We start from the raw sequence: 13,603 nt of genomic DNA, 5'->3' as shown, positions 1-13,603 counted from the left end.
CCCTTTTAAAGGCGTCTAGGCTAGATGCCAGCACTACATCCTGTGGCAAGGAGTTCCACAGACCGACCACGCGCTGAGTCCAACTTTCTGCATCTCACAGTGGCCCACCAAATGCCTCAGGGAACATACAAGACCACAAGAGACCTGCATCCTAGTGCCATTCCTTGCACCTGGCATTCTGAGGTAACCCACTTCTAAAATCAGGAGGTTGCACAAATACATCATGGCTTGTAACCTGTGATGGACTTTCTTCCAGAAATCTGTCCAGTCCCCTTTTAATGGCATGTACACCAGATGCTATTACCATATCCTGTGGCAAGGATCTCACACAATCTGCAGGGAAGTTGTGAAAAGTTGCCTCCCTTTCTGGCAGGCCTATGATCTTGGGTAAAGGATGGATTGGTGGTTAGTCCACCCGCGAGGCCAATGGAAGCAGCTGCTTCACACCATGGGTGTTGGTGTATTCTGCTTACCACTGAATTGGATGGAGCAGAAGAGGAAGTGTGGAGGAGAGGAGAGCAATGGGCTAGAAACTTGGAATGCTCTAGCCCACTGTTTTTCAAACTGTGGGTCCAGACCCACTAGGTGGCCCACTTCAGGTGGGTCCCCATTCATTTCAATATTCTATTTTTAATCTATTAGACTCAATGCTACCATGGGATGTGACTGCATTTGGGGAAATGTTACAGACCTGTACGTTGAACAAGCTACTATGTATATTCTTATTCTTATTCTTATTATTAACAGTATTTATATACCGCTTTTCAACTAAAAGTTCACAAAGCGGTTTACAGTGAAAAATCAAATAACTAAATGGCTCCCTGTCCCAAAAGGGCTCACAATCTAAAAAGATGCAAATGAATACCAGCAGACAGCCACCAGAACAGACAGTGCTGGGGTGAGCTGGGCCAGTTACTCTCCCCCTGCTAAAAAAAAGGTGCATCCACTTTAAAAAGTGCCTCTTACCCAGTTAGCAGGGGTTATTCTTTTAACAATGATAGTCAATGGGACTTACTCCTGGGTAAGTGTGGGTAGGATTGCACCCTAGGATTGTTAAAAATTTCCTGCTTGATGATGTCACTTCTGGTAATGACATCATTTCCGGTGGGTCCTGACAGATTCTCATTCTAAAAAGTGGGTCTTGCTGCTAAATATATGAGAACCACTGCTCTAGCCCATTCTGTTCTAAGCACTTCCTCCTCTGATTTAGTTCCCTCTTTCTGAATCCAGGAGCAAGAGCAGAGGTTACTGTGGTCAGTGCCTGCCTGGGGGAGGAGGGGTGGCATTTGGCACACTGCCCTTGGTGCCAGAAGGTCTGGGGCCAGCCCTGGAGTGACCTTCTGCTCACTTGGCAGTCCAAGTCTTACTTCTTGTTCAGTCAATGTTTATTGTGATGTCATTTCCTACAAAATCCCAAAAGCAGAAGTGGTGTTTGGCCACAAGGGGGCAGTCACATACCCCAGCAACTGAACCTAAAACAGGATTCCAAAAATAGGACAGGACTCCCCCCACGCTCTCTCCAAATTTCCATGGTTTGTCTCTGATGCTAGCTAACTAGACATAGCGTGGGAGTTCCCAATGCCTTTTCCCTTCTCAAAAAGCAACCTCTGTGTTTATGTGCCCACATGCCAGAAAGAAAACATGCAATTAATTGCAGAGGGGGGAGCTCTTTAAACACCCCCCTCATTGTGAGAAAACTATTGCAATTATTATTAATTAATAAATGGCGAAGGTGCCATGCCAGAGGGATACATCTAGATCAGGGGTGCCCAAACCCCAGCCCGGGGGCCACTTGCGGCCCTCAGGGACTCACAATCCGGCCCCCAGGGAGCCCTCAGTCTTCAATGAGCATCTGGCCCTCTGCGGACTTGCTGGAGCCTATGGTGGCACGACACAACTGCTCTCAGTGTGAAGATGACTGTTTGACTTCTCATGTGAGCTGTGGGACAAGGAGTCCCTCCACTGCTTGCTGTTTCACATCTGTGATGCAGCAGTGACAGTAAAGGAAAGACTGGACTTGCTTTGTGCAAGGCCTTTTATAGGCCTTGAGCTACTGCAAGACCTTCAATCATTCATACAAGTTTCATCTCTAATATATTCATTTATGTAAATTTATTCAAATTTGAAATGTAAATTAATTCAGCACCCAACACAGTGTCAGATGATGTGGCCCTCCTGCCAAAAAGTTTGGACAGCCCTGATCTAGATGGAGAGATATACGGGGTCAGCCTAAGAACTCCTGGTTTCCAAGGCCACATGTTGGATGCCACCCCCCTTTTCCTGCCAATGCACCAGCTTCTCCTCTTCCTGCTCCCTGGATTGGAAAAGGAAAGAAGGGATTCTGAGCTGTCTGTGACAGATCAGGAGAGAGATCTTGGGGTGGTGGTGGACAGGTCGATTAAAGTGTTGACCAAATGTGCGGTGGCAGCAGTGGCGTCACTAGGATTCGTGTCACCCAGTGTAGGAGGCCTGCACATCATACCATGCAGTGGGTGGGGCAATGCCCCAGGTGGGTGTGGTGACGTACCATTGCCCCGCCCCCACTAGTTTTTGGCTGTACCTTTTGTTAGAGCACAGATATTTCGATGTGGTTTGTTTCATTGCATTCTGCATGAAATTACGCATTGATTGACATATAACATGATGGTCTTGTTCCTGATCACCAGCCAAGGCATGTCTGCCTACTCGTGAGTAAACGCAACTGTGAGGCTGCTTTGCTTTCCATAGAGCTCCATAGACTGGGAGGGAGGCAGCTGGGAGGGAGGAACCTCCTTCTCTAAGTGTTTTTGGGGGCTGCACTCATTGGATGAGGACCATTCTGACGTCCTTGGAGCCTCTCAGCCTGCCTCGGCTAAGGCAATGCCTACTCGCAAGTAAACACGGGCTTCATTTCGGGCTGAGACTCACAGCTGGGAGGGGGGAGCTTCTTGGGTGTTTTTGGGGGGCTGCATTCATTGGATCAGGACCTTCCTGGTGTCTTTGAATTCCTCTCCGACTGCCCATTCTGATGGACTATGGCAAGTAAGCCTACTCGCAAGTAAACGCGCGATATGGCTCACTTTCACTTTCCATAGGGCTCCATGCATTTTTTCCTTCTGGTTTTTTGGCCATATCTTTTGAACAAAAGGAGCAATTTCAATTCTGTTTTTTGCACTGCGCTCCGCTGGCCATTCTGCATCCAACAGTATAAGGCATGATGTGGTAGCTCCTAACCCTGCGATGTTAGTGCATCCTCCCCAGGGCGCATCACCCCCCCTGGTGCGTCACCTGGTGCAGCCTGCACCTCCCACACCCCCTAGTGACGCCAGTGGGCGGCGGCAGTGAAGAAGGCCAATTCTATGCTTGGGATCATTAGAAAAGGTATTGAGAACAAAAGGGCTAATATTATAATGCTGTTGTACAAATTGATGGTAAGGCCACACCTGGAGTATTGCGTCCAGTTCTGGTCACCGCATCTCAAAAAAGACATAGTGGAAATGGAAAAGGTGCAAAAGAGAGCGACTAAGATGATTACGGGGCTGGGGCACCTTCCTTATGAGGAAAGGCTACGGCGTTTGGGCCTCTTCAGCCTAGAAAAGAAGCACCTGAGGGGGGGGGGGCATGATTGAGACATACAAAATTATGCATGGGAAGGATAAAGTGGATAGAGAGATGCTCTTTACACTCTCACGTAACACCAGAACCAGGGGACATCCACTAAAATTGAGTGTTGGGAGAGTTAGAACAGACAAGAGAAAATATTTCTTTACTCAGCGTGTGGTTGGTCTGTGGAACTCTTTGCCGCAGGATGTGGTGGCGGCATCTGGCCTGGGCACCTTTAAAAGGGAATTGGACACGTTTCTGGAGGAAAACTCCATTACGGGTTACAAACCATGATGTGTATGTCAACCTCCTGATTTTAGAAATGGGCTATGTCAGATGCAAGGGAGGGCACCAGGATGCAGGCCTCTTGTTATCTGGTGTGCTCCCTGGGGCATTTGGTGGGCCGCTGTGAGATACAGGAAGCTGGACTAGATGGGCCTATGGCCTGATCCAGTGGGGCTGTTCTTATGTTCTTAAACTACAATTCCCAGGAGGCCTTGCAGGTCTCTTGTTATCTGGTGTGCTCCCTGGGGCATTTGGTGGGCCGCTGTGAGATACAGGAAGCTGGACTAGATGGGCCTATGGCCTGATCCAGTGGGGCTGTTCTTATGTTTTTAAGAGAAAATGTGGGAAGAGGAGACTGGTGCGCTGAAGAAAAACTATATTTGATGTGCATCATTTTCCTTGATATGCATCTGGGAAAAGTGAAATGGCGCTGGGGAAGAAAGCCTGGTCCTTGCTCCAGCTGTTCCCCACCATCATGCAGACAGGTGGAGGCCCTTCTCTGCAGCATAAAGAAGAACCTGCAGCTCCCACACACCATGGGGAGTAGCTGGTGCTTCCCCAAACATGTGGGACTGAGCCATTGTGGGTGCCCTTGCAGCACTTTTGCCCAGGGCCCCTCAAAGCTGGCACTTCCACTGTCTTTTTGGCATGGTGCTTTCAAAGATGCACAAACATGCTCCTGCCCATTAGTGATGTGCTGCGCAAGAATACGCTTGGAGCCATCAAGCCAACAGTCATGCCAAGATAGCTTCCATGTGCACTGACCCACTGGTAATGAAGGGGGACCTGAATGAAGGGAAGGAACAAAGAATGCAAAAAAAACCCAAAAACTGCACATATGTGCAGTGATCTCTGCACATTAGAAATAAGAAAGAAGCAGGACTAATTCCACTTTAGAAACCAGCCCAGGTAATTCCAATCTTCAAAAGCCAGGGAGAAATGGGGATGAAGAAAATGGGGGAAGCACCTGGGCTGAGTTCCCGTTCTTGCTGCAGAAAGTCCCTGCCTAGTTCAAAGCTTATCTCAGCCATTAGCTCCAGGGTTGGCTCATCCATGGGGTGCTCCAGGTGGTTGCCTCAGGAAGCAGATCGGCAGGGAAAATACCTCTATCTACTCCCCTGCCCTGCTCCTCCTCCTCCCTCTTCTGGTACTGGAAAAGGCAGAAGGGCTGGAGCGGAAGAGGAAGTGTGAAGGAGACACTCTAATCCAGGGGTGCTCACACTTTTTTTGCTCGAGAGCTACTTTGAAACCCAGCAAGGCCCGGAGATCTACCAGAGTTGTTTTTTTTTACAATGTTTGCGCCATCATAACATATAACATTTATGTGTACAATGTATGTTGGTGTACCTTGAGCCCCACTGAGTATAACAGGACTTACTCCTGAGTAGACATGTCTACGATTAGGCTGTGAGGCTGCAATCCTAGCCACACTTACCTGGGAGTAAGCCCCATTGAGTACAATGGACTTTACTCCCGGCGTTTCCTCCCAGAGGCACCTGAAGGGGGAGGTCGGCACTCCGCGATCTACTCATTTTGCCTCGCGATCTACCGGTAGATCGTGATCCACCTATTGGGCACCCCTGCTCTAATCCATCCCTCTCCACTCCTCCACACTTCCTCTTCCGTTCTGTCCTCCCTCTTCCAATACTGGGAGTGGGAAGAGCAGAGGCTGACACAGGTATGGAGGGGCAATGTTTGCCATGCCCCTTCTGGCACAAGGGGTTTGATGCCGGCCTGGATCAACTGCGGGTAAGACGCCATTCTCTCAGCCTCAGTTTCCCATCCACAACTCATCAGGGCTGTTGCAAAGATGATAGAAGTGCTGTCTATGGTCTTCTTTAAAGGGTTAAAACATGAGCGTGTGATATTGGCTTCAAGGGAAGTTTGTGTGTGTGTTCATGCGCACAGAAGCCTAAGAGGCGATCTGAATGTACTGTGACTAAGTTTAAGAGCTGCTTTGGTGCCCCCACTGAGTGTGTGGCTGTGTCCAGGTTGCTTCATGCTGAACATGTGCTGTTTTGCGAGTGGGCTGAGCTGAAGCTATGCTGGCTACCTTCAGAGGCTGTGGAACATTCCTGACTGTGTGGGTGGAAGGATGGCTGGCAGGCTAGCAATGTGTTTCTGAGGGCCAGCATCACCAAGGAGGTGAGGGAGTGATGAGGGGATGTGCCCTGCTTTGTTTTTCGTACTATGACTGCATGTGCTCTTGTCTTCTGGCTTCAGCTAGGAGGGCTGACTGCTGGCTTTTGGCTTTTTAAAAAATCAATTTCTTGTGAGCCTTGAACAACACGCTGATGGGCAAAGAGTCCTCTGGAGGAGCTTCCTGTGTGGGTACCAGGTGAGTGGGGGCTCGGGAACTGGCGTCCCCAGGGCATCTCCCCACTCTGGGACTGAAGAGTCTGAGGCCAGCCAGACAGGTGGGACTCAAGGCCTCAGCCAGTGCCTGACCTGGTCAAACCCTGGATTGCTTTCCTGGTACAAAGATAAGTGATGACAGAAGTTTCACCAGCTTCCTTTGTGTGGACCAAGCGGCTAGTAAAGGACAGGAACAGTTTTTTAAAAAAGGGCCACATGACGTTGTGGATCAAGGGACATTACATTAGGGAATTATCACCTGTCATCGCCTGCCTGCATTTTTGCTAAGATCTGCACCTAGCAGTGGAGTAGCTAGAGGGGGTTGAAGCACTAAGTTTTCAGGGAGCCTCACCACAGCAAGCAAGCGGCCCCTCCCTTCGGAGCCATTCCGGCGGGGAGCAAAATGGAGACATTTGCCTCCCTTCCTTCACATTCATTTTGCTCCCCTGTCCAGAATGGCTCCGAAGGAGAGGGGCTGCTTGCATGCTGCAATGAGGCTTCCTGCAAAACGTAGTGCTTTGCACCCCCTCTATTATTATTATTATTATTATTATTATTATTATTATTATTATTATTATAACAGTATTTAAATAGCGCTTTTCAACAAAAAGTTCACAAAGCGGTTTACAGAAAAATCAACTAATGGTTCAAATAACTAAAGGGCTCACAATCTGAAAAGGTGCAACACCAGCAGACAGCAGAAAAACACTGCTGGGGTGAGGTGGGCCAGTGACTCTCCCCCTGCTAAATAAAAGAGGAGCCCCCGCTTGAAAATGCCTAGCTGTGCCACTGGCACCTGAGCACTTCCCACACCTGCTTGCTACCTTCTCCCCTCCACACTTTTTTTGCTTTATTAAACTCTTTTTATGTTTCAACTCTTCACCTTCCTGTCACTGACTGGACTCAGCCAGATTTTGAGCCCAGGCCCTTCTGGACCACCAAACTACATGCCACTATGGCGACTTTGGAGGATTCTTCAGCATCACTAGGAAGAAAGGAGGCTTCCAAGGATGGTCTCTCTGCATCTGGCTTTACCCCTCTGGCGGCAGCAGAATCTACCACTTTGGGCTCTGGCACTGAGGCAGTTTAGGTGGAATGAGGAAGGCCTAGGAAGGCCCTCTCCCCTCCCCAATTGCCCCCACACACTGCTGAACACATGTCCTTATTGAGAGGGAACAAATGGAGAAGTTGTGCCCCCGAGATACAGTGGGCTGCAGCTAGAAGGATGCTTAGACCTCCTTGCCCAGTGCGGGTATCAACATGAAGGTCCTTCCACGGCACCCAGGAAGCTGACATTTGGTGCACGTGACCTAGCACACGTGTTTTCTAGGACACATGGAACATGAGCTATTTCACCTGTGGATGGCACATTTTTCCAAAATATTTACCGTCCCCGATTTGGCCCATACTGTTGTACACTTGCCTCTTGATCTTCCACCTTGGACACCGGTTCCCAAGGAGGAAGTCATAGAAGTAATAAGTACCCTGAAAACCGGGAAAGCCCCATGGCCGGATGGTATTCTGTGCGAATTCTTAATAAATAATCCCAGTTGGTGGGCGGAGCCTTTGGCCAACCTTTTTACGTTGATTGACCAATCTGGGATTTTACCTGATTCCTGGTTATCTTCGATCTTAGTTCCTATATTTAAAAAAGGTGATCCTGCTATTCTGGGAAATTACAGACCGATCAGTTTACTCTCTTCAATTGGGAAACTTTATGCTAGACACCTGTTAAAACGTTTAACAGATTGGGCCCAGGAAAAGCGCCTTCCTGGTAGAGAACAAATCGGATTCTGCTCGGGTTTGTCCACTTTAGATCACGCGCTTTTACTATCCTTTTTAGCTGAGAAATATTCAATCTATTCTAAGGGCAAACTTTATGTGGCCTTTATTGATTTACGGGGCACTTTTGACTCAGTTAATAGAGAACTTTTGTGGAACAAATTAGCTTCCTGGGGGATTGATCTCCGTTTACTTTTTTTAATTCGTAAACTTCACTCTTCTAATTATTGCCAGGTTCGAACTAACTGAAGTGGTTCTCTTTCTGAAGTGGATAAGATACCATTAACTAAGGGGGTGCGCCAGGGCTGTATTCTAGCCCCGTTATTATTTAATCTTTTTGGCAAATCTGCGCCCCTATTTGACTCATTGGGAAAAATTTGCCCCTACTCTGAATAATGCTCCCTTACGTATTCTGCTTTATGCGGATGACGCTGTTCTGCTCTCCATTTCTAGAACTGGGCTGCGACAGCTATTAATAGCGTTCCATTCCTACTGTAAATCCAATGTCCTGTTAATTAATACAGCGAAGACTAAAATATTGGTCTTCTGCAAGTCTTGGAAATCTGTACCCTGGAACATTGGCAATAACTCCTTTGAACAAGTAAGATCATTCAGATATTTGGGGATCACTTTTCACCACCAACTTAACTGGCTTTTACATAGGAAATTGGCAAAAGCTTCAGCTCTACTCCAACTTAATGCAGTTGCCCGCTTCCACTATAACAGTGGTAATCAATACGTTCCTGCAGCACTGCAGATCCTCCAGGCTAAGATCATGAGTCAGCTATTATATGGGGCCCGGATCGGAATTGAAGCTGTTAATTGGGAGCTTGTTCAGGTGATGGCCTCCTTTCGAAGAGGCATTCTGGGTGTACCTAATATGATTAGGTTATCAATGATGATCCTTGAGTTGGGCATCATCTCCCTCGACTATGGCCTTTAAATTTTGGCTACGTCTTCATCTTAACATCCACCCTGATTCCTTGCTTACTGATCTTCTAAAGGACCCTTACATTTCCACCTGGCATAGACTTTTTGAAGCTAAACTTCAAAATATGGGCCTTTCTTTGGAATCTCTAGCAGACACTGACCTTAATCGAGGGTATTTAATCTTAAGGACCAAATTATGGGAGGAAGAAATTCAGTTACTTATGCGTAACCTTAACCCCACCTGCTCCCCGTGTTATTTTGGCCTGACTCCCTCTTTCGGTCATGGTTTTAACTATTTCCGAAAGCTACTGAATCCTGGTAAGAGGTGAGCCTTTATGCTTGCAGGATTTAATATTTTCCCTTCTTCAGTCCTCTCCAGAAGGTTTCATAATATCCCACATGAGTGCAGAATTTGCGGATTTTGTCAACTGGAACCTGATACTGTCGCCCATATTTTGTGTCACTGCCCTGCTCACAATCACCTTCGTGAACGCCTATAAGAACCATTTCTGTCTAACTTTATTGGTCCCTCTGAAGGCCGTGTGGGCTTCCTCCTTGAGGATAGCTCCGATGTAACCACACACTAGATTTCCTGGTAGCTGTTACCAAAAAACGTAGTCGCCCGTGATTTATTATTTGGGAAGTGTTAATGAAGGCAAGCTACCTAGTGTACTCTGCTGTTTTAAATGCCAATAAAGGTTTATGAAATGAAATGAATGAGCTATTTCACCTCTCTCCACTAAATTAGGGACAGAACTCAAGTAGCAAAACAAAGAAAGGTTCAGGGAACTTGGATGTTCAGCCTGGATAAGAGAAGGCTGAGAGGGGATATGAGAGCTCTCTTCAGATACCTGAAGGGCTGTCATAGGGAAGAAGGGACAAATTTGTTTCCAACTGCCTCTGAAAGTAGAACTGAAAGTATAACTGAAACCAACAAGTACAAACTGTGAAAGGAGGTTCCTGACAGTAAGGACGGTTCGGCAGTGGGACAGATTGCTGAGGGATGTCGTGGACTCTCCCTCACTGGAGAGCTTCAAACAGAAGCTCGACAAGCACCTGTTGGAGATGCTCTAGTACAGTGTTTCTCAAACTTTGGATCATAAGAACATAAGAACAGCCCCACTGGAACAGGCCATAGGCCCATCTAGTCCAGCTTCTTGTATCTCACAGCGGCCCACCAAATGCCCCAGGGAGCACCCCAGATAACAAGAGACCTCATCCTGGTGCCCTCCCTTGCATCTGGCATTGTGACATAGCCCATTTCTAAAATCAGGAGGTTGCACATACGCATCATGGCTTGTAACCCATAATGGATTTTCCCTCCAGAAACTTGTCCAATCCCCTTTTTAAAGGCATCCAGGCCAGATGCCGTCACCACATCCTGCGGCAAGGAGTTCCAGAGACCGACCACACGCTGAGTAAAGAAATATTTTCTTTTGTCTGTCCTAACCCCCACAATGCTCAATTTTAGTGGATGTCCCCTGGTTCTGGTGTTACGTGAGAGTGTAAAGAGCATCTCTCTATCCACTTTATCCTTCCCATGCATAATTTTGTATGTCTCAATCATGCCCCCCCTCAGGTGCCTCTTTTCTAGGCTGAAGAGGCCCAAACGCCAAAGACGTTCCTCATAAGGAAGGTGCCCCAGCCCCGTAATCATCTTAGTCGCTCTCTTTTGCACCTTTTCCATTTCTACTATGTCCTTTTTGAGATGCGGCAACCAGAACTGGACGCAATACTCCAGGTGTGGCCTTACCATCAATTTGTACAACAGCATTATAATATTAGCCGTTTTGTTCTCAATACCTTTTCTAATGATCCCAAGCATAGAATTGGCCTTCTTCACTGCCGTCGCACATTGGGTCGACACTTTCTTCGACCTGTCCACCACCACCCCAAGATCTCTCTCCTGATCTGTCACAGACAGCTCAGAACCCATCAGCCTATACGTGAAGTTTTGATTTTTTGCCCCAATGTGCAGGACTTTACACTTACTTAAATTGAAATGCACCTGCCATTTTGCTGCCCATTCTGCCAGTCTGGAGAGATCCTTCTGGAGCTCCTCACAATCACTTCTGGTCTTCACCACTCGGAAAAGTTTGGTGTCGTCTGCAAACTTAACCACCTCACTGCTCACCCCTGTCTCCAGGTCTTTTATGGAGAGGTTGAAAAGCACTGGTCCCAGGACAGACCCTTGGGGCACACTGCTTTTCACCTCTCTCCATTGTGAAAATTGACCATTGACACCCACTCTCTGTTGGTCAGGACTCAAAGCCAACCAGGTGGGTCCCCATTCATTTCAATATTTTACTTCATATATATATATATATATATATATATATATATATTGACTGCATTTGGGGAAATGTGACCGATCTGTACTTTTAACAGCCTTCTATGTATGTGCTTTTAACAAAGATAGTAAATGGGGCTTACTCCTGGGTAAGTGTGGGTAGAATTGCAGCCCAGAATTGTTAAGTCTTCCTGCTTGATCATGTCACTTCCTGTGGGTCCTGAAAGATTCTTGTTCTAAAAAGGGAACGAGTTATAGTTTGAGGACCACTCAAGGGGATTTCCTGCTACAGGCCAGGGGTTGGACCTATTAGGTCCTTTCCAACTCCATGATTCTATGAAATAAGTCAACAGCCAGTGAGTGAAAGGAAACAGGCACATTACAGAATAATCCCCGTTGAACTCAATGGGGGTTATTCTTACTTCTGAGTCGAAACACCTAGGATAGCCAACTGTCTCTGCATGCGTGTGTGCTATAAACAGTGATCAGACACATTGCACAGCCACAACAAAACCTTTCTACATCCTCTTGAGACTGATGGCAGGGGCACACAGCATTAGAAAGAGGAAGATAGGGTGACTGGAAGTCTTCACTCTGTCCTTTACGGGCCCTGCTGGTCTGGGAGTTTTGGGGTCAGGACTCTGTTTCAACCTGTACCATGGAACTCCTTGCCACAGGACGTGGTGATGGCATCTGGCCTAGATGCTTTCAAAAGGGGATTGGATAGATTTCTGGAGGAAAAATCCATCACAGGTTAAAAGCCATGATGTGTATGCGCAACCTCCTGGTTTTAGAAATGGGCTATGTCAGAATGCCAGATGCAAGGGAGGGCACCAGGATGAGGTCCCTTGTTATCTGGTGTGCTCCCTGGGGCATTTGGTGGGCTGCTGTGAGATACAGGAAGCAGGACTAGAGGGGCCTTTGGCATGATCCAGGAGGGCTCTTCTGATGTTCTTATATAGCAACCTCAGACTAGAGAAGGGGGTATGCAGCTTCACAGAGCCATTGAGAAGCAAGGCAAGTCACAAGCATGTGACTCCATCCACCTGCTTATCTGAGGAATGGCTGGGATTCCTAGTGGGAAGAAGAGGGAAGAGAAGGCGAGCCTCACACTGCAGCACAGAGTTCCCTTCCCTCTTCACACCATTTCCACATTTTGCACAAAGAAGGGATTTATCCTTACAAATGCAAAACTGAGATCACTGAAGTAGGAAGAAAGAACCAAAAAGAAGACCCTGAAGACTCAACAAGCAATGTAAAAAAATCAGTTGTTTATTGCAACAGGAGATAATAAATTATAAAGTGCCAAAAACGATCATCAATGTCAGTTGAGAGACTCTAATAGCACAAAATGTACAAACAGTATATTGCTGGGGGGAGGGTGGAAGAGCAGGATGTCTCTGGGCCCAACCCCCCAGGAAGTTCTCCTGCGCAAGCCTTCTTGAAATGAGCAGGAGCTGCGCAGGAAGACTTCCCAGTGGATTGGGTCCTCTGCGGTCTCGGACAACACCCTGGGAAGGAAAAGGAGGGTTTTCTTTGGCTGTGGCGGGTGTTGTCCGCTTTCAGTCCAATCAGAAGCAATCCATCCCTGCCAGGCTCATGACCTCCAAGATGGAAGGCTGCAGAATCAGCAGTGAATCCTGTACAAGGTAGAAGCCCACCCTCCCTCCCGCTACTGCCCCCAACAGACTCCCATTTTCACAGCATACATATATTAACATCAAAGTCACTCAGCTACAGAGGGGCTCTTCAGTCTCTGGCTGACCCTGTGAAGTTGGAGACCGGAGGCCCATCAGCTTGTGCCATGGAGAAGACAGGACAGTTCCGGGTCTAAGCTAGTTTCCTTCATTATTTTTTTTAAAACTCTGGCCTGCAGGAGACTGGCAGAGACAGCAGTCGACTAACCTTCCTAGGAAATGATTCTCTGCAACCAAAAAGCATCGGTTTCTCCCCACCACAGCCTCTGTAGTTTCAAGGGCATCATTCCAATTTTTACACCACAGCGTAAAGAAAAACTAGAAGGAAGCATGCTGCACATTCCTGCTCAGTGACTGTGAAGGGTCAGCTGGCCCAGGAGCCCAAAAGGTGAGCAGTCTTGATGCACTTCCGCCAAAAGGTGCAAGGCCAACAGAGCAGTCATGAGGGAGCTCAGTCCTGATCGAGGCCAGCATGGGGCGTAGGAGCTGCAGTCTCTACACGATGTTCCCACCTAGATCAGGCCCCCTTTGGCTCCCATTCAGGAAAAGAATGGGCGTGCTTTTGCCAGTCATGTGCTAGCACCATATGTAGCCAGCTTGACACTCAGCCATGGGTGATCTTGTGCCACCCAATTTCTCAGCCTGGCACACCTCACAAAGGTGTTGTGAGGCCAAAGCAGAG

Source organism: Tiliqua scincoides, chromosome 11, assembly GCF_035046505.1.
Source record: "Tiliqua scincoides isolate rTilSci1 chromosome 11, rTilSci1.hap2, whole genome shotgun sequence".
NCBI lineage: Eukaryota > Metazoa > Chordata > Lepidosauria > Squamata > Scincidae > Tiliqua > Tiliqua scincoides.
The sequence above is the reverse complement of the archived record's forward strand: the minus strand, read 5'-3'. Positions refer to the sequence as shown.